This window comes from Myotis nattereri (assembly GCF_964212035.1).
Source record: "Myotis nattereri genome assembly, chromosome: 2".
NCBI lineage: Eukaryota > Metazoa > Chordata > Mammalia > Chiroptera > Vespertilionidae > Myotis > Myotis nattereri.
In genome coordinates, this window is record NC_138076.1 from 117770419 (window position 1) to 117784681 (window position 14263).

Sequence of the window (14263 nt, forward strand, 5' to 3'; positions counted from 1 at the left end):
AATTCGTGCATGGGGGGAGGTCCCCTCAGCCCAGCCTGCACCCTCTCCAATCCGAGACCCCTTGGGGGATGTCCCAGGACCTGGGCTTCCCTCCCTCTGGCCAGTCACAGGCACCCAGAACCTGGGCCAGCATAGCTCGGGCCGCAGCTGCAGGCGCCCGGGACCACAGGGCGGGCAGCTTGTCCCTCTACCAGGCCACAGGCGCAGGTGCAGCCGCTGGTGCTCAGGACCGCAGGGCAGGCGGCTTGTCCCTCCACTGGGCCGCAGATGTAGCCGTTGGCACCCGAGACCACAGGGCATGCAGCTTGTCTCTCTCCCGGGCCACAGGTGCAGGCACAGGCATAGCTAATGGCACCCGGGACAGCGGGGCGGGCAACTTGTCCCTCTCCCAGGCCGCAGCCTGGCTAGTCCCCATTCCTCTCTCTGCAGTGTTGAGTGTCTGAGCCGTTACAGCGTAACGGCATGAGGGCATGATGACCATTTGCATTATTAGCTCTTTATTATATAGGACTAGAGGCCCGGTGCACAAAAATCTGTGCACTGGCAGGGGGGGCATGTCCCTCAGCCCCACTTGTGCCCTCTCACAGTCTGGGACCCCTCGGGAGATAACAACCTGCTGGCTTACGCCCGCTCCCGGGTGGCAGAGGGCAGGCCCAATCCCTAGGTGCCTGCCCCGCAGCTCCTGATTGGTCTCAGAGCAGGGTCGATTGGGGAGTTGGGGCGCCACCCTCTGTCATGCACAGAGAAGGGAGGATCAGGAGGTTGCGATGCCACCCTCAGTCACGCTCAGAGTAGGGCCAGTTGGGGGGTTGGGGTGCCGCTCCCTGTCACACTCAAGGCAGGGTCGATGGGGAGGGTGGGGTGCCGCCCTCTGTCACCCACAGAGCAGGGCCCATGGGGGGTTTGGGGAGCTCCCCCCTGTCACTCTCAGGGCAGGGCCGATGGGGAGGTTATGGCTCCACCCTGTCAAACACAGAGCAGGGCCGATCAGGGGGTTGGGGAGCTCCCCCCTATCAGGCACAGAGCAGGGCCAATCAGGGGGTTGGGGCGCCTTCCCCTTCCACGAACAGAGCAGAGCGGATAGGGAGGTTGTGGCCCTGCCCCCTGCCACACGCAGAGCTGCAGGGCAATCAGAGGGTTTGGGCGCTGCCCCCTGTCATGCTGCTCCAGGGGCCAGGAGGCCTCGTGGCTCCACTGATCCCAGTGCTGGGGGGCCTTGCGGCTCCGCTTGACACAGGAGCAGTGAGGCCTTGCTGCTCCGCTGATCCTGGTGCTAGGAGGCCTCGTGGCTCCGCTGATCCCGGTGCTGGGAGGCCTCGCTATTCCGCTGATCCCGGTGCTGGGAGGCCTCACTGCTCCGCTGATCCCAGTGCTGGGAGGCCTCGCTATTCCGCTGATCCCGGTGCTGGGAGGCCTCATGGCTCCGCTTGACACAGGGGCAGTGAGGCTTCATTACTCAGCTGATCCCGGTGCTAAGAGGCATCGCTGATCCGCTGATCCCAGATTCGGGAGGCCTTGTGGCTCCGCTGATCCCGGTGCTGGGAGGCCTCACTGCTCCGCTGATCCCAGTGCTGGGAGGCCTCACTGCTCCGCTGATCCCGGTGCTGGGAGGCCTCACTGCTCCGCTTGACACAGGGGCAGTGAGGCCTCACTGCTCCGCTGATCCCGGTGCTGGGAGGCCTCGCAGCTCTGCTGATTCCGGTGCTGGGAGGCCTCGCAGCTCTGCTGATCCCAGTACTGGGAGGCCTCACGGCTCCGCTGATCCTGGTGCTGGGAGGCCTTGCGGCTCCGCTGATCCCGGGTTCAGGAGACCTTGTGGCGCCACTTATTCCAGGCCCGGAGGCCTCGCAGATCCACTGATCCCAGTGCTGGGAGGCCTCACGGCTCCGCTGATCCCAGTGCTGGGAGGTCTCGCTGCTCTGCTGATCCCGGTGCTGGGAGGTCTCGCTGCTCTGCTGATCCCAGTGCTGGGAGGCCTCGCTGTTCCGCTGATCCCGGTGCTGGGAGGCCTCATGGCTCCGCTTGACACAGGGGCAGTGAGGCCTCACTGCTCCGCTGATCCCGGTGCTGGGAGGCCTCACGGCTCCGCTGATCCTGGTGCTGGGAGGCCTCACGGCTCCGCTGATCCCGGTGCTGGGAGGTCTCGCTGCTCTGCTGATCCCAGTGCTGGGAGGCCTCACGGCTCCACTGATCCCGGTGCTGGGAGGCCTCGCGGCTCGGCTGATCCCGGTGCTGGGAGGCCTCACGGCTCCACTGATCCTGGTGCTGGGAGGCCTCGCGGCTCGGCTGATCCCGGTGCAGGGAGGCCTCACGGCTCCACTGATCCTGGTGCTGGGAGGCCTCGAGGCTCAGCTGATCCCGGTGCTAGGAGGCATATTACCATTTTACTATATAGGATAGAGGCCTGGTGCACAGGTGGGGGCCAGCTGGTTTGCACTAAAGGGTGTCCTGGATCAGGGTGGGGGTCCCGCTTGGGTGCCTGGCCAGCCCGGGTGAGGGGATGATGGCTGTTTGCAGCTGGTCACACCCCCTTCAGGGTAAGGGTCTCCACTGGGGTGCCTGGCCAGTCTGGGTGAGGGGCTGAGGGCCATTTTCAGGCTGGCGGGTGACTGAAGCTCCCAGCCTCTTCTTTTTTCCTTTTTTTTTTTATTCTGGGATTTATTTACCTTCTATGGCTGTCACTGGAGCTCAGAGCCCACGTTAGCTCAGACCTCGGCTGCTGAAAGCAGGTTTCTGGACTTTGTTTACCTTCTGTATTTGAAACTTTGTTGCGACTCCAGCTCTGAGATCCCGGCTCACTGAAAACAGGTTTCTGGGGTTTTGTTTAGCTTCTATATTTGTAACAATGTTTCTTAGAGAGCAGGTCAGAGCCCAGCAGCGGCAGGCGGGGAACACTGGCTTCCTCCGTCACTGGAGCAAGCAAGCCTCCTGTTCGTGTCAGTTGCCTGGCTGCCGGCCGCCACCTTGGCTGGCAGTTAATTTGCATATCGCCCTGATTAGCCAATGGGAAGGGTAGCGAAGTTACGGCTAATTACCATGTTTCTCTTTTATTATATAGGATGTGGCTATAACATTACCAATTAACTGGAGGGGAAAAACCACCACATGAAGGCATTAGTAGAATGCAAACTGGAATAATCACAGGCTAAATAAGAAAAATAATAATTGCATACAAAGAATAGGCACACAAAGATTGTTTGAGTGTTTGGGCGTCCCTCTGAAACAGAACTGTTTTGTTTACCCAAGCACTCTTTCATGCTTTTGTTTAGAAAGAAGAGTCTGGCAGTGGTAACAAACAGTACTTCAAGAAACACAACCAACACACTGCAGCAACAGCACTATAGGTTGCTATTTGCAAACAGACTTGCCAAGTGGGCAAAAGTAGGTTTACATTTATTTGTATGGAAAATACAACTATCTACACTAATAAAAGAGAAAAATGGTAATTGGCGTACGGCGATACCATTTTCATTGGCTAATCAGGGCTACATGCAAATTAACTGCCAACTAAGATTGGCAGTTAACTGCCAACAAGATGGCGGCTAATTTGCATATGTAGGCACAATGCAGGGAGGCGAAAGGGAAAGCAGGAAGAAGCCCCCTGCCACTGACAGTGATCAGAAACCTAGGGGGGAGCTAAGAGCTGGGGGGCAGGGCAAAGGAGGCCCTGGGGCCGCCTTTGCCCTGCCCCCCAGCCATGATCGGAGAATCAGGCACCTTTGCCGCCCTGGCCAGTGATAGCAGGAAGTAGGGGTGGAGCCAGCGATGGGAGCTGGGCACGGTCGAAGCTGGCAGTCCCAGGAGCTAGGGGTCCCTTGCCTGGGCCTAAAGTGAAGCCCACGATCGCGGCGCCCCCCGCTGCCACTGCAGGTCCCCGCTGCCTGGTCCGGAAGCCTAGGCCAGAGGTGTTAGGCCTGGGCAGGGGCGGAGCCTGCAACCGCGGGGAGCTGGGGGCCCCCTGCCCAGGCCTGACACCTCTGCCGGAGGCCTCAGGCCTGGTCAAGGGGCCGATCCGGTGATTGGTGATCGGAGGGTGATGAGGGTCAACTCCTCTGGCCGAGGCATCAGGCCTGGGTGGGGGGCGGAGCCGGGGATTGGGGGGATATGATGGTCCCCTTGCCCAGGCCTGAAGCCTGGGTCAGAGGCGTCAGGCTTGGGCGGGGGGTGGAGCAAGCGATCAGAGGGAGATGGGGGTCCCCTGCCCAGGCATGATTCCTGGGCCAGAGGCCTCAGGCCTGGGCGGGGGCCAGAGCCAGTGATCGGGGGGAGATGGGGGTCCCCTGTCCAAGCCTGACACCTCTGGCGGAGGCGTCAGGCCTGGGCAAGGGGCCGATCAGGCGATCGGAGGGTGATGGGGGTCAACGCCTGAGGGCTCCCAGTATGTGAGAGGCGGTAGGCTGGGCTGAGGGACACTCTCCCCCCCACACACACCCAGTGCACGAATTTCATGCACCGGGCCCCTAGTCTATTTAATAAAAGCCTAATATGCAAATAGTCCCCTCAGGCAGTCGTTTGACGAAGAGACCGCTCGCTATGATGTGCGCTAACTACCAGGAGGCGGCGTGAAACATGGTGGGCACAGTGATGCAGCACTGGCAGCAGGAGGCAGTGGAGGCACTGCTGGCCCTGATTGGACCCTACGAGAGCAGGACTATGGTGTGGTGGTGGAGCATGTGAGCGGGCGGTGCCAGGCCAAGGTGAGTGCAAGTGTGGGCTCGATCACCCGACTGATCACCCCGCAGACGGTGACCAGCCTCAACTGATCACCACGCACGCAGGATGCTGGAGAGGCCAAGATGCGGTGCCAGGCGGGGCTGCGGGGCTGGGAGCACGAGCTGGGGCAGCGAGGTTGGGGGCACAAGCTGGGGCCCGATCTCCACAGGCCACCCTGAGGGACCCCACCTGTGCATGAATTCATGCACCGGGCCTCTAGTTAATAAATAATCTACATATATAACAGGAATATGCAAATTTGTCCAGTACGCAGTCACATTACGACCATTCACAGGGTGGGTGTGGCTGCAGGGCTGCGGGGCGGCACTCTGGGTCTAAGCGTGATTTCGTCCCACCCACGCAGACTCCCCCACGGCCCGCAGCCAAATCCCAACGCTGACCTGGGGTTTACGAAACTTTACTGGAGCTGCTCCCCACACCCATACCCCCTGCCCCAGGACCACGGTGACTGCAGCAAGGCGCCCCGGAAGCGTTCTGACAGGCAGCCGAGTAGAGCGGGGGCTGCAGGGAGCCAGGGAGGGGTGGGGCCGCAGAAGCCAAGCTCCCAGGGGTCTGAGGAGAGTGCCTGAAGGAAGAGGAAGCTTCAGCAAAGCGGCCAGCCATGGGGTCTGCAGGTACGCGGACAGGCCTCCGCCTGAGGGGCAGCTCCTGGTTGAGCGCCACAGCTTTGGCGAAGCGGTTGGCCAGGAGTCGCGCAGCCCAAAGGGCGCAGAGCAGCGCAGAGGCAGGGTGCACTGGAAGGGGCTTGGGCAGGGGCAGGATGCTGGTGGGCAGGGATCTGCCTCGCCTGGGGAGAGTGAGGTTCTGCAGTGGCCCCAAGATGTGGGAAACAAGAGGCAATGACTGCCAGCGTGGAAGGATGCCCAGGCAGAGGGGCAGGGACTTGCAGCCCTGAGGTGGGAGTTGAGGGGCGGTGCCACCTCAGTGGAGGGGTGCCATACTGCTAGGTACCCCAGTGCGGCAGTTTGGTGAAGTTCCCAGCACTAACCGGGCCTCGCCACGGCCTGCGCTCTTGAGAGGCCAGGACTCCTGCTCCCACCTTGGCCCAAAAGCAAGCCTGTGCCCACCCTGCCCCCAGTTCCTGTCCCGCCCCATGGGGGTGCACGCCTGCACGGTGAGTGCGAAGCCTACCACCTGCTCCCCAGAAGGGGGGGGCAGTAAAGAATGGGGGTGGGGGACAGGGGAGAGGAAAGAATGTGGAGCATCCACGATGAAGAGGTGCTTGAGAACGAGGCTTGAAAGCCTCACGAGGAGATTTGTTCTGTTTGCCCCACGGCTGTCCCTTAGGAAAGGCGGAGAGTGCAGTTGTGAGGGCTCCCTGCGCTCTAAGTCAAGTTCCGCAGCCAACTGGAACTGGCCTCAGTTTCCTGGTCTGTAAAATGGATTAAGCGTGTCCCAGTGCCTTCACTGAGCTTTGAGGCCAATTGATATACTATATAAAGAAAATGAGGGAAGACATGAGAAAGAAAAGAAAGGGCGAGCAACACAAAAGAAAGACTGGAAAGAACCTGTAAACCTATTGTCACTTAAATAGGGAATATAGTCAATAGTGTTGTAATGATGGTATGATACCAGGTGGGTACTGGAAATATCAGGGAACACTTTGTGAAGTATATGGTTGTCTAACCACTATTCTGTAACTAATAAACCTGAAACTAATACAAAATAATATTGAATATAAAGAAATGAAAGTAGGAGTGAAATTTTTATACATTTCAAAGTTTAAATAAAGGCTGTAAAGGAAGGAAAGGGGAGAATAAAAATAGTATTTTTCATTTTACCACTTTATTGTCTTTTCAGTACATGAAAAAGACATTTGTCTTTACATGGTGCTTTTATACTTTTCTAAGTCATTATGTCATTTGATGTCCAGGGCAACTTAAAGACAAGATAATTATTCCCTCCAGTATTCAAAGAAAGGAAATCTTGGTGTCTGGCCCCAATGATCCAATCGGCAAGCCCTTATTGTAAAGCAGGGCTAGTGAAATTTTCTGTGAAGGGTAATATATCCTATCTAATAAAAGAGAAACATGGTAATTGGCGTATGACCACTACACTTCCCATTGGCTAATCAGGGTGATATGCAAATTAACTGCCAGCCAAGATGGCAGCCGGCAGCCAGGCAGCTTGAAACTAACATGAGGCTTGATTGCTTCAGTGACGGAGGACTCCAACGTTCCCCACCTGCCGCTGGAGGCCTCTGAGCTGGCAGTTTGAAACATAGTTACAAAAATAGAAGCTAAACAAAACCCCAGAAACCAGCTTTCAGCTAGCCGGGATCTCAGACCTGGAGTTGATACAGAGTTTCGATTGTAGAACCTAAACAAACCAGATACCTGCTTTCAGGAGCGGAGGCCTCAGAGCTGGAGCCTCAGAGCTAAAGCTGGCTCAGAATTTAAAAAAAAAAAGAAAAGAAAAGAAAAAAAAAGGAGCAGTTGGGAGCTTCAGTCCCAGCCTGAAAAAAGCCCTCAGCCCCTCACCCAGACTGGCCAGGCACCCCAGTGGGGACCCCCACCCTGAAGGGTGTGTGACCAGCTGCAAACAGCAATCATCCCCTCACCCAGGCTGGCCAGGCACCCCAGTGGGGACCCCGACCCTGATCCGGGACACCCTTCAGGGCAAACCAGCCAGCCCCCACCCATGCACCAGGCCTCTATTCTATATAGTAAAAGGGTAATATGCCTCCCAGCACCAGGATCAGCGGAGCCGCGAGGTCTCCCGGCACCGGGATCAGCATGACGGGGGCAGCACCCAAACCCCCTGATTGACCTGTGGCTCTGTGTGTGACAGGGGGCAGGGCCACAACCTCTCTATCGGCCCAGCTCTGTTCCTGATAGGGGAAGGCGCCCCAACCCCCAGATCGGCCCTGCTCTGTGCCTGATAGGGGGGAGCTCCCCAACCTCCTGATCGCCCTGCGGCTCTGTGTGTGACAGGGGGCGGCGCCCCAACCCCCCCACCCCACGGGCCCTGCTCTGTGTGTGACAGGGTAGAGCCATAACCTCCCCATCAGCCCTGCCCTGAGTGTGAGAGTGGCGGCGCCCCAACCCCCTGATCGGCCCTGCTCTGTGGGTGATAGAGGGCGGCGCCCCAACCCCCTGATCCGCCCTGCTCTGTGCATGACAGGGGGGAGCTCCCCACCCCCCTGATGGGCCCTGCTCTGTGCATGACAGGGGGGAGCTCCCCAACCTCCTGATCGGCCCTGCTCTGTGCATGACGGGGGGAGTTCCCCAACCCCCTGATTGACCCTGCTCTGTGCATGACAGTGGGGAGCTCCCCAACGCCCTGATGGGCCCTGCTCTGTGCGTGACAGGGGGGAGCTCCCCAACCCCCTGATCGACCCTGCTCTGTGCGTGACAGGGTACGGAGCCCCAACCCCCTTGATGGGCCCTGCTCTGTGTATGACAGGGGCAGCGCCCCAACCCCCTGAACGGCCCTGCTCTGTGTGTGACAGGGGGTGGCACCACAACCTCCCTATCGACCCCGCCTTGAGTGTGACGGGGGCAGTGCCCCAACTCCCTAATCGGCCCTACCCTGAGCGTGACTGAGGGTGGCATTGCAACCTCCCGATCCACTCTGCTCTGTGCATGACAGGGGGCGGCGCCCCAACTCCCCAATCGGCCCTGCTCTGAGCCCGACCAGGGGCTACACCTAGGGATTGGGCCTGCCCTCTGCCACCCAGGAGCAGGCCTAAGCCAGCAGGGCGTTATCTCCCGAGTGGTCCCAGACTGCGAGAGGGCACAGGCTGGGCTGAGGGACCCCCCTTTTCCCCCCTGAGAGCACAAATTTTTGTGCACCAGGCGTCTAGTATACTAATAAAAGCCTTGGGGGTGATCAGGCCAGCAGGGGAGTAGTTGGGCGGGATAGAGCCTAAACCGGCAGTTGGACATCATGGGATCAGACCTGTTGGACATCCTGGGATAAGGCCTAAACCGGCACTTGGACATCCCCCAAAGGGTCCAAGATTGGAGAGGGTGCAGGCTGGGCTGAGGGACACCCTGCCCCACCCCACCCCCGTGCACGAATTTCGTGCACCAGGCCACTAGTAATACAAGAATAAACTGTGTTTTGCATACTTACACCTGTAAACCTACTTTTGTCCCCCCCTGTATTTAGGAGAATTATCTATTAACAATCTTAAAATCTTCTTTAAAAATTTGAATTTGCATACTTGGACACTGGAAAAATAGAAAATCGTTAATGACTGGACAAGTGAGATCAATTTAATAAATACATTAAAGTACATGTAACTTACATGGCCTTGTAAGAACTTTAAAACTTCTTTTACATGCTTTATCTTATTATGGCATACAAAAAGAACATGTGAAGTGAATTCATTTTACAGAGAAATGTGACATGCTCAGAGAGATTACACAAACTGTTTAAGTTCATAAAGCTAACATACTGCATAAGATGTCAATCTCATACCTAATAATGTTATGAGAATAAAAATTTAATTGCAATGAAAAACTTGAATGTAAAAGTAAAATGTAAATGCAAATTATATTAAAAAATTATGCCACCCAATACAATAAATACACACATTAAAACTAAATGCAGCCCTCACCGGTTTGGCTCAGTGGATAGAGCATCGGCCTGTGGACTGAAGGGTCCCAGGTTCAATTCCAGTCAAGGGCAAGTACCTTGGTTGCGGGCACATCCCCAGTGGGGAGTGTGCAGGAGGCAGCTAATCGATGTTTCTCTCTCATTGATGTTTCTAACTGTCTATCCCTCTCCCTTCCTCTCTGTAAAAAATCAATAAAATATATATTTTAAAAACTAAATGCAAAGGTTAGAAAGATGGCTAATGACATGGAATATACATAACCTACTATTGATGGAATGAAGCAAGTTTCAAACAAAAGGCACAATATAATCTGATTTAAAACATGCCTAGGGCCCTAGCCCATTTGGCTCAGTAGATAGAGCAACGGCCTATAGACAGAAGCGTTCCAGGTTTGATTCACAGTCAGGGCATATGCCCAGGGTTACGGGCTCGATCCCCAGTGTCGGTCATGCAGGAGGCAGCCAATCAATGATTCTCTCTCATCATTGATGTTTCTATCTCTTTTTTTTTTCTCTCTTTTTAAACCAATGCATTCTTTATTGCAGACTGAAGCTAAGGGCTCACACTGTGCTCTGATCTGGGCTTCTCTGCTGCCCAGCTTTCCCAGAGAGGCCAGGGCACACTCTCCAAGCAGAGTAGGATGCAGCTTTCAGAAACAACCTCTCTGAAAGGCTTGAGATGAGGACCTGGGGAAGTAGCAGCTGGCACTCAGGGTTGAACCAGAAAGGGAGGCTAGAGGGCCAAGCAAATTCAACCCTCATCTCCTGGGGACTCCAGGTCACTCGCTTCACCAGAGTGCCACACAGACTCTGAAAAAATCTATGAGGCCAGGGGTGGGAGTGAAGGGCTACTTAAGGGAGGGGGATGGGCACAGACTTGGTGTTGGGGGAAAGCTGAGAAACTCTACCTTTCACTCCTAGGCCATCCCCAGGGCCACCCCAGGCCTTGCTTCTTCTTCTTCTTTTTTTTTTTTTAAATGTTTTTTATTGATTTTTTACAGAGAGGAAGGGAGAGGGATAGAGAGTTAGAAACATTGATGTGAGAGAAACATCGATCAGCTGCCTCCTGCACACTCCCTACTGGGGATGTGCCCACAACCCAGGTACATGCCCTTGACCGGAATCGAACCTGGGGCCCTTGAGTCCGCAGGCCGACGCTCTATCCACTGAGCCAAACTGGTTAGGGCTAGGCCTTGCTGCTTAAACAGTAAAGTGCTCATAGGAATCCCTGGGGATCTCTTGGAGTGCGGGTTCTGATCCCAGAGGTCCGGGATTGGGCCTGGGGTTATGTGTTTCTAACAAGCTCCCATAGGTGCTGATGCACACCTCACTGAGTTGCAGGCTCTGGCCATACAATGCCTTTTTGCATATCAGGCAAATGCACCCCTTCTTCAACAAGGAGAAAACCCACTCCAGGACACGGTGAGTGGGGCCAGGCCAGGCTAGCCTGCAGCCCTCACTTGTCCCCGGCTGAACTCAGTAGCCCTGGAGATCTTATCTGGTCTCCTTGCCCTGAAAACCCTTTTCCCAGAGCTTGACCCACCAGGCCTCGGAGATGAGCAGAGTGAACAGGCGTCTCCTGGGACGCTGAGTTCTCAAGTGCTTGGTGACATGCCTACAATCTCCCAACCTGTCAGCTTCTTGCCAAGAGACAGGAGGCCTGGGCAGGGCAGCCTCAGGGCTGGGGAAGGGAAAGGGGAAGAGGAAGGAAATTGGTACATTCTGAGAAAGGGTCAGTACTCTGAGTGTGGAACAGTGGCCACTGGCCTACGGATGTAGGATTTGGGTGGCCTGGTTTGCCCCAAGTCCTTGGGACTAAGGCATCTCCCACAGACTCCAACAAAAGTCCAGACCAGGTGGGCTCTGATCTGCTTGCTCCACAGATGAGAAGGTAGGAGGTAGATACCTGCAGGATCAAGAGGTCAGGGGTTCTCCAAACCAGAGGTATTGTCACAGGAAGCCAGAGCCCTAGGCCCTCACCTGGTGGAGCCACCAGTTGTCCCTGTTTGCAGTCCCTGTCCCTGTGTTAGCACTGAAAAGTCCCGAGCAAACATGGATGGCAGGCCACCCTACTGCCTGGCCAGGCTCCAGGTTCAGAGCCTAGAAATGACGAGGTTATCAGGGCTTTGAGTGGTGACCCGGGGGCTGGCCAGCTACACTCCAACGGTGCATAGTGCCGCCTGCATCCAGGTGAACCAATGACAAGGCAGCCAGTCTGCCGCCAGAGGGAGACTGTGCAGAGGGAGGCACAGGCACAAATGGCTTTCTTTCTCTCTGGGCCACTCTCCTGTAGTTCAAGGGGTGATGCCAGGTGCAGCTGGTCACTCCAGCAATTTCTTAATCATGAGGAAGGACAGAGCCACCTTGATCTGCTCCCCAGTTTTCTGGCCTGATGGCCCTGGGGCTCCTATGTAAACACTGTCAGCCCTGCTGCAGCCTCCGCACTCTCTCCACAGCTTTCCCACAACTCCTGGTTCAGGCTCCTGCCAATCCAGGGATCTACAGGGCTCAGGATGGGGCACAGAGAAGGGGTGGTTCCCAGGAAGCAATAAATAGATGCAGGTTGTCTTCTGTTTGTCTCAGGGCAGTGACTGGCTCTCAGCACTAGAAGCAAGGCCTCAACCCACAGGGGCCCAAGAAATGCTCAGCAATGCTCAGCTGCAAGCTCAGAAGATACCAAGGATTCAAAGACTTGGAGACGTGTGTTCCCTAAAAAGCCTCCAAGGAGCCCAAGGAGGCAGAGACCCACTGCCACTACTACCCTTTTCCCAAAATTGTAAGTTCAGAGAAGGTGGGGGGTCTGCCCAAGTTTGCATAGAGGCTATGAATGCCCAGAATCCTGGCTCTGGCCCCCACCTTGCCTCCTCCTCTGGGTATTCCAGAACTCTACAGCTCTAAGCGATATCTATCCTCGACTGCTGCACCCCCTCCCACGTGCTGTTTGCCCACCTATCCCCAGGCCCCCAAGCTAGGCCTCCCATAGGCCCTTGGGGCTCCCTCCCCTCAGGATGCCAGGCAAGTGGCCTCTGTCCCTTCAGGGTGGGCATGAGGAGGGAGGGAGGCCTAAGGTAGGGGGGCCCATGTGCCCTCTGGAGACATGAGCATGTCAAACTTGATGAGTGGCAGGGCGATGACGCGCATCTCGGCGTTTAGCGGGTTGAAGTGGAGATTGATGCTGCACAAGGCAGGCATGGCGGCTAGCTTCTCCATGGGCACATCCACAATCTCATTCTCCTCCAAAATGATGGTCTCCAGTGCCGGCAGGGGGGTGAGCTGCTCAGGGAAGTCATGAAACTGGTTCCGAGACAGGTGGATGGCCTTGAAGTGCTGCAGGGCACTGACCTCGTTGGGGAGATGGTACAGGAAGTTAGTTCTCTTCCAGGCAGAGCTTTTGAAGCTGACAGAATGTGGTCATGAACTTGCTGGTGAGGGACTTGAGCTCATTGTTGGCCAGCGTGATGAGGTGGATCTGGTCAGTGACATTCCACAGGACCTTGCAGATGCTAATGGGGAAAGACACCAGCTTGCACTCCGCCAGATCCAGGGTGTCAGAGTCACTCTCCACCGTCTCGTTGACCTTCCTCGCAACTCTGGCCACCACCTCACCCATCTTCCTCAGCATGCAGACTTGGGGTGTCCTGCTGCCAGCCACTAGGCTGGTCTGTTGCTCACAAAGGGGCCTGCACAGCAACAATACCTCCTAGCACCCTGCGCAGCGCAGTCACGCTCACTCGGCCACCAGCGGCACCCCACACAACAGCGGCAGGCAGCTATGTTTCTATCTCTTTATCCCTCTCCCTTCCTCTCTGAAATCAATAAAAATATATATTTTTTAAAATGCCTAGAAAAAAGTCTAGGTAGCCAAAATAAGGTGAATTTTATTTTATTAGAATTTATTTGCATGTTCTACTATGACACTTATTACTCCTATAGTTTAAACAACATTAAGTATCTTTTTCAAGTGACAGCTGACAAGAAGGGAAGAATAAAGGAAAACAACATAGGCAAATGAACTCTAAAACCATAGCTATTTAGTCCAGGAGACAACACATACATATATTATATATAAATTAGGTAATACATTTTAGAATGATTTTCATCCACAATGATTAAAATAAAGAGGTTTGGTGAATGAAAGTGAGCCAGTTACCTAAAAAACTTTGTAACTTCGAACCACATACACACACATATTAGTATTTCTAAAACATCCCAATACATTAGAAAAATGAAAGTTAATACCAGATGTACTCAGAGTTTAAATTCAATGAGCCACAGAATAATCAAAACAATTCTTAAGAAAGAATAAAGTTAGAGGATTCATATTTCCTGATTTCAAAACACTAGAAACCTAGAGTAATCAAAACAGTGTGGTAATGACATAAAGACAACCATATCCAGTGGTCGGCAAACTGCGGCTCACGAGCCACATGTGGCTCTTTGGCCCCTTGAGTGTGGCTCTTCCTAAGCCTTAGGAGTACCCTAATTAAGTTAATAACAATGTACCTACATATATAGTTTAACTTTAAAAAATTTGGATCTCAAAAGAAATTTCAATTGTTGTACTGTTGATATCTGGCTCTGTTGACTAATGAGTTTGCTGACCACTGATATAGACCAATAAAATGGAATAACTAGTCCAAAAATAAACCTTCATATATATGGTCAAATTGATTGTAACAAGGATGTGAAGGCCATTCAATACAGGAAAAAGCATCTTTTTAACAAGTTGCTGAAAAATGGATATCCATATGGAAGAGAATTAATTCAAAATTAATTCAAAATGGATCCATGATCAAAATGTACATAAGACAAAGGCTTCAGACAATGGATTTAGCAGTGATTTCTTGGACATAACACCAAAGATATAGGAACCAAAAGGAAAAAAAAGATTAGACTTCAGGAAAATCTTAAAATTTTATGTATTAGAAGACTATCTACAGAGTAAAATGACAACCCACAGATTAGG

General features: G+C 54.3%; 1 protein-coding gene and 1 pseudogene across 3 annotated transcripts in view; both read right to left on the reverse strand.

Annotated features, from left to right (window-relative positions):
- Nucleotides 1-14263, reverse strand: part of CDK8 (cyclin dependent kinase 8) — a 154174-nt gene that overhangs the window by 111547 nt on the left and 28364 nt on the right. The window lies entirely within an intron of this gene.
- On the reverse strand, nucleotides 12361-13020 carry LOC308513517 (leucine-rich repeat-containing protein 20-like; annotated as a pseudogene). The gene has a single exon. The product of its transcript is annotated as a leucine-rich repeat-containing protein 20-like (transcript).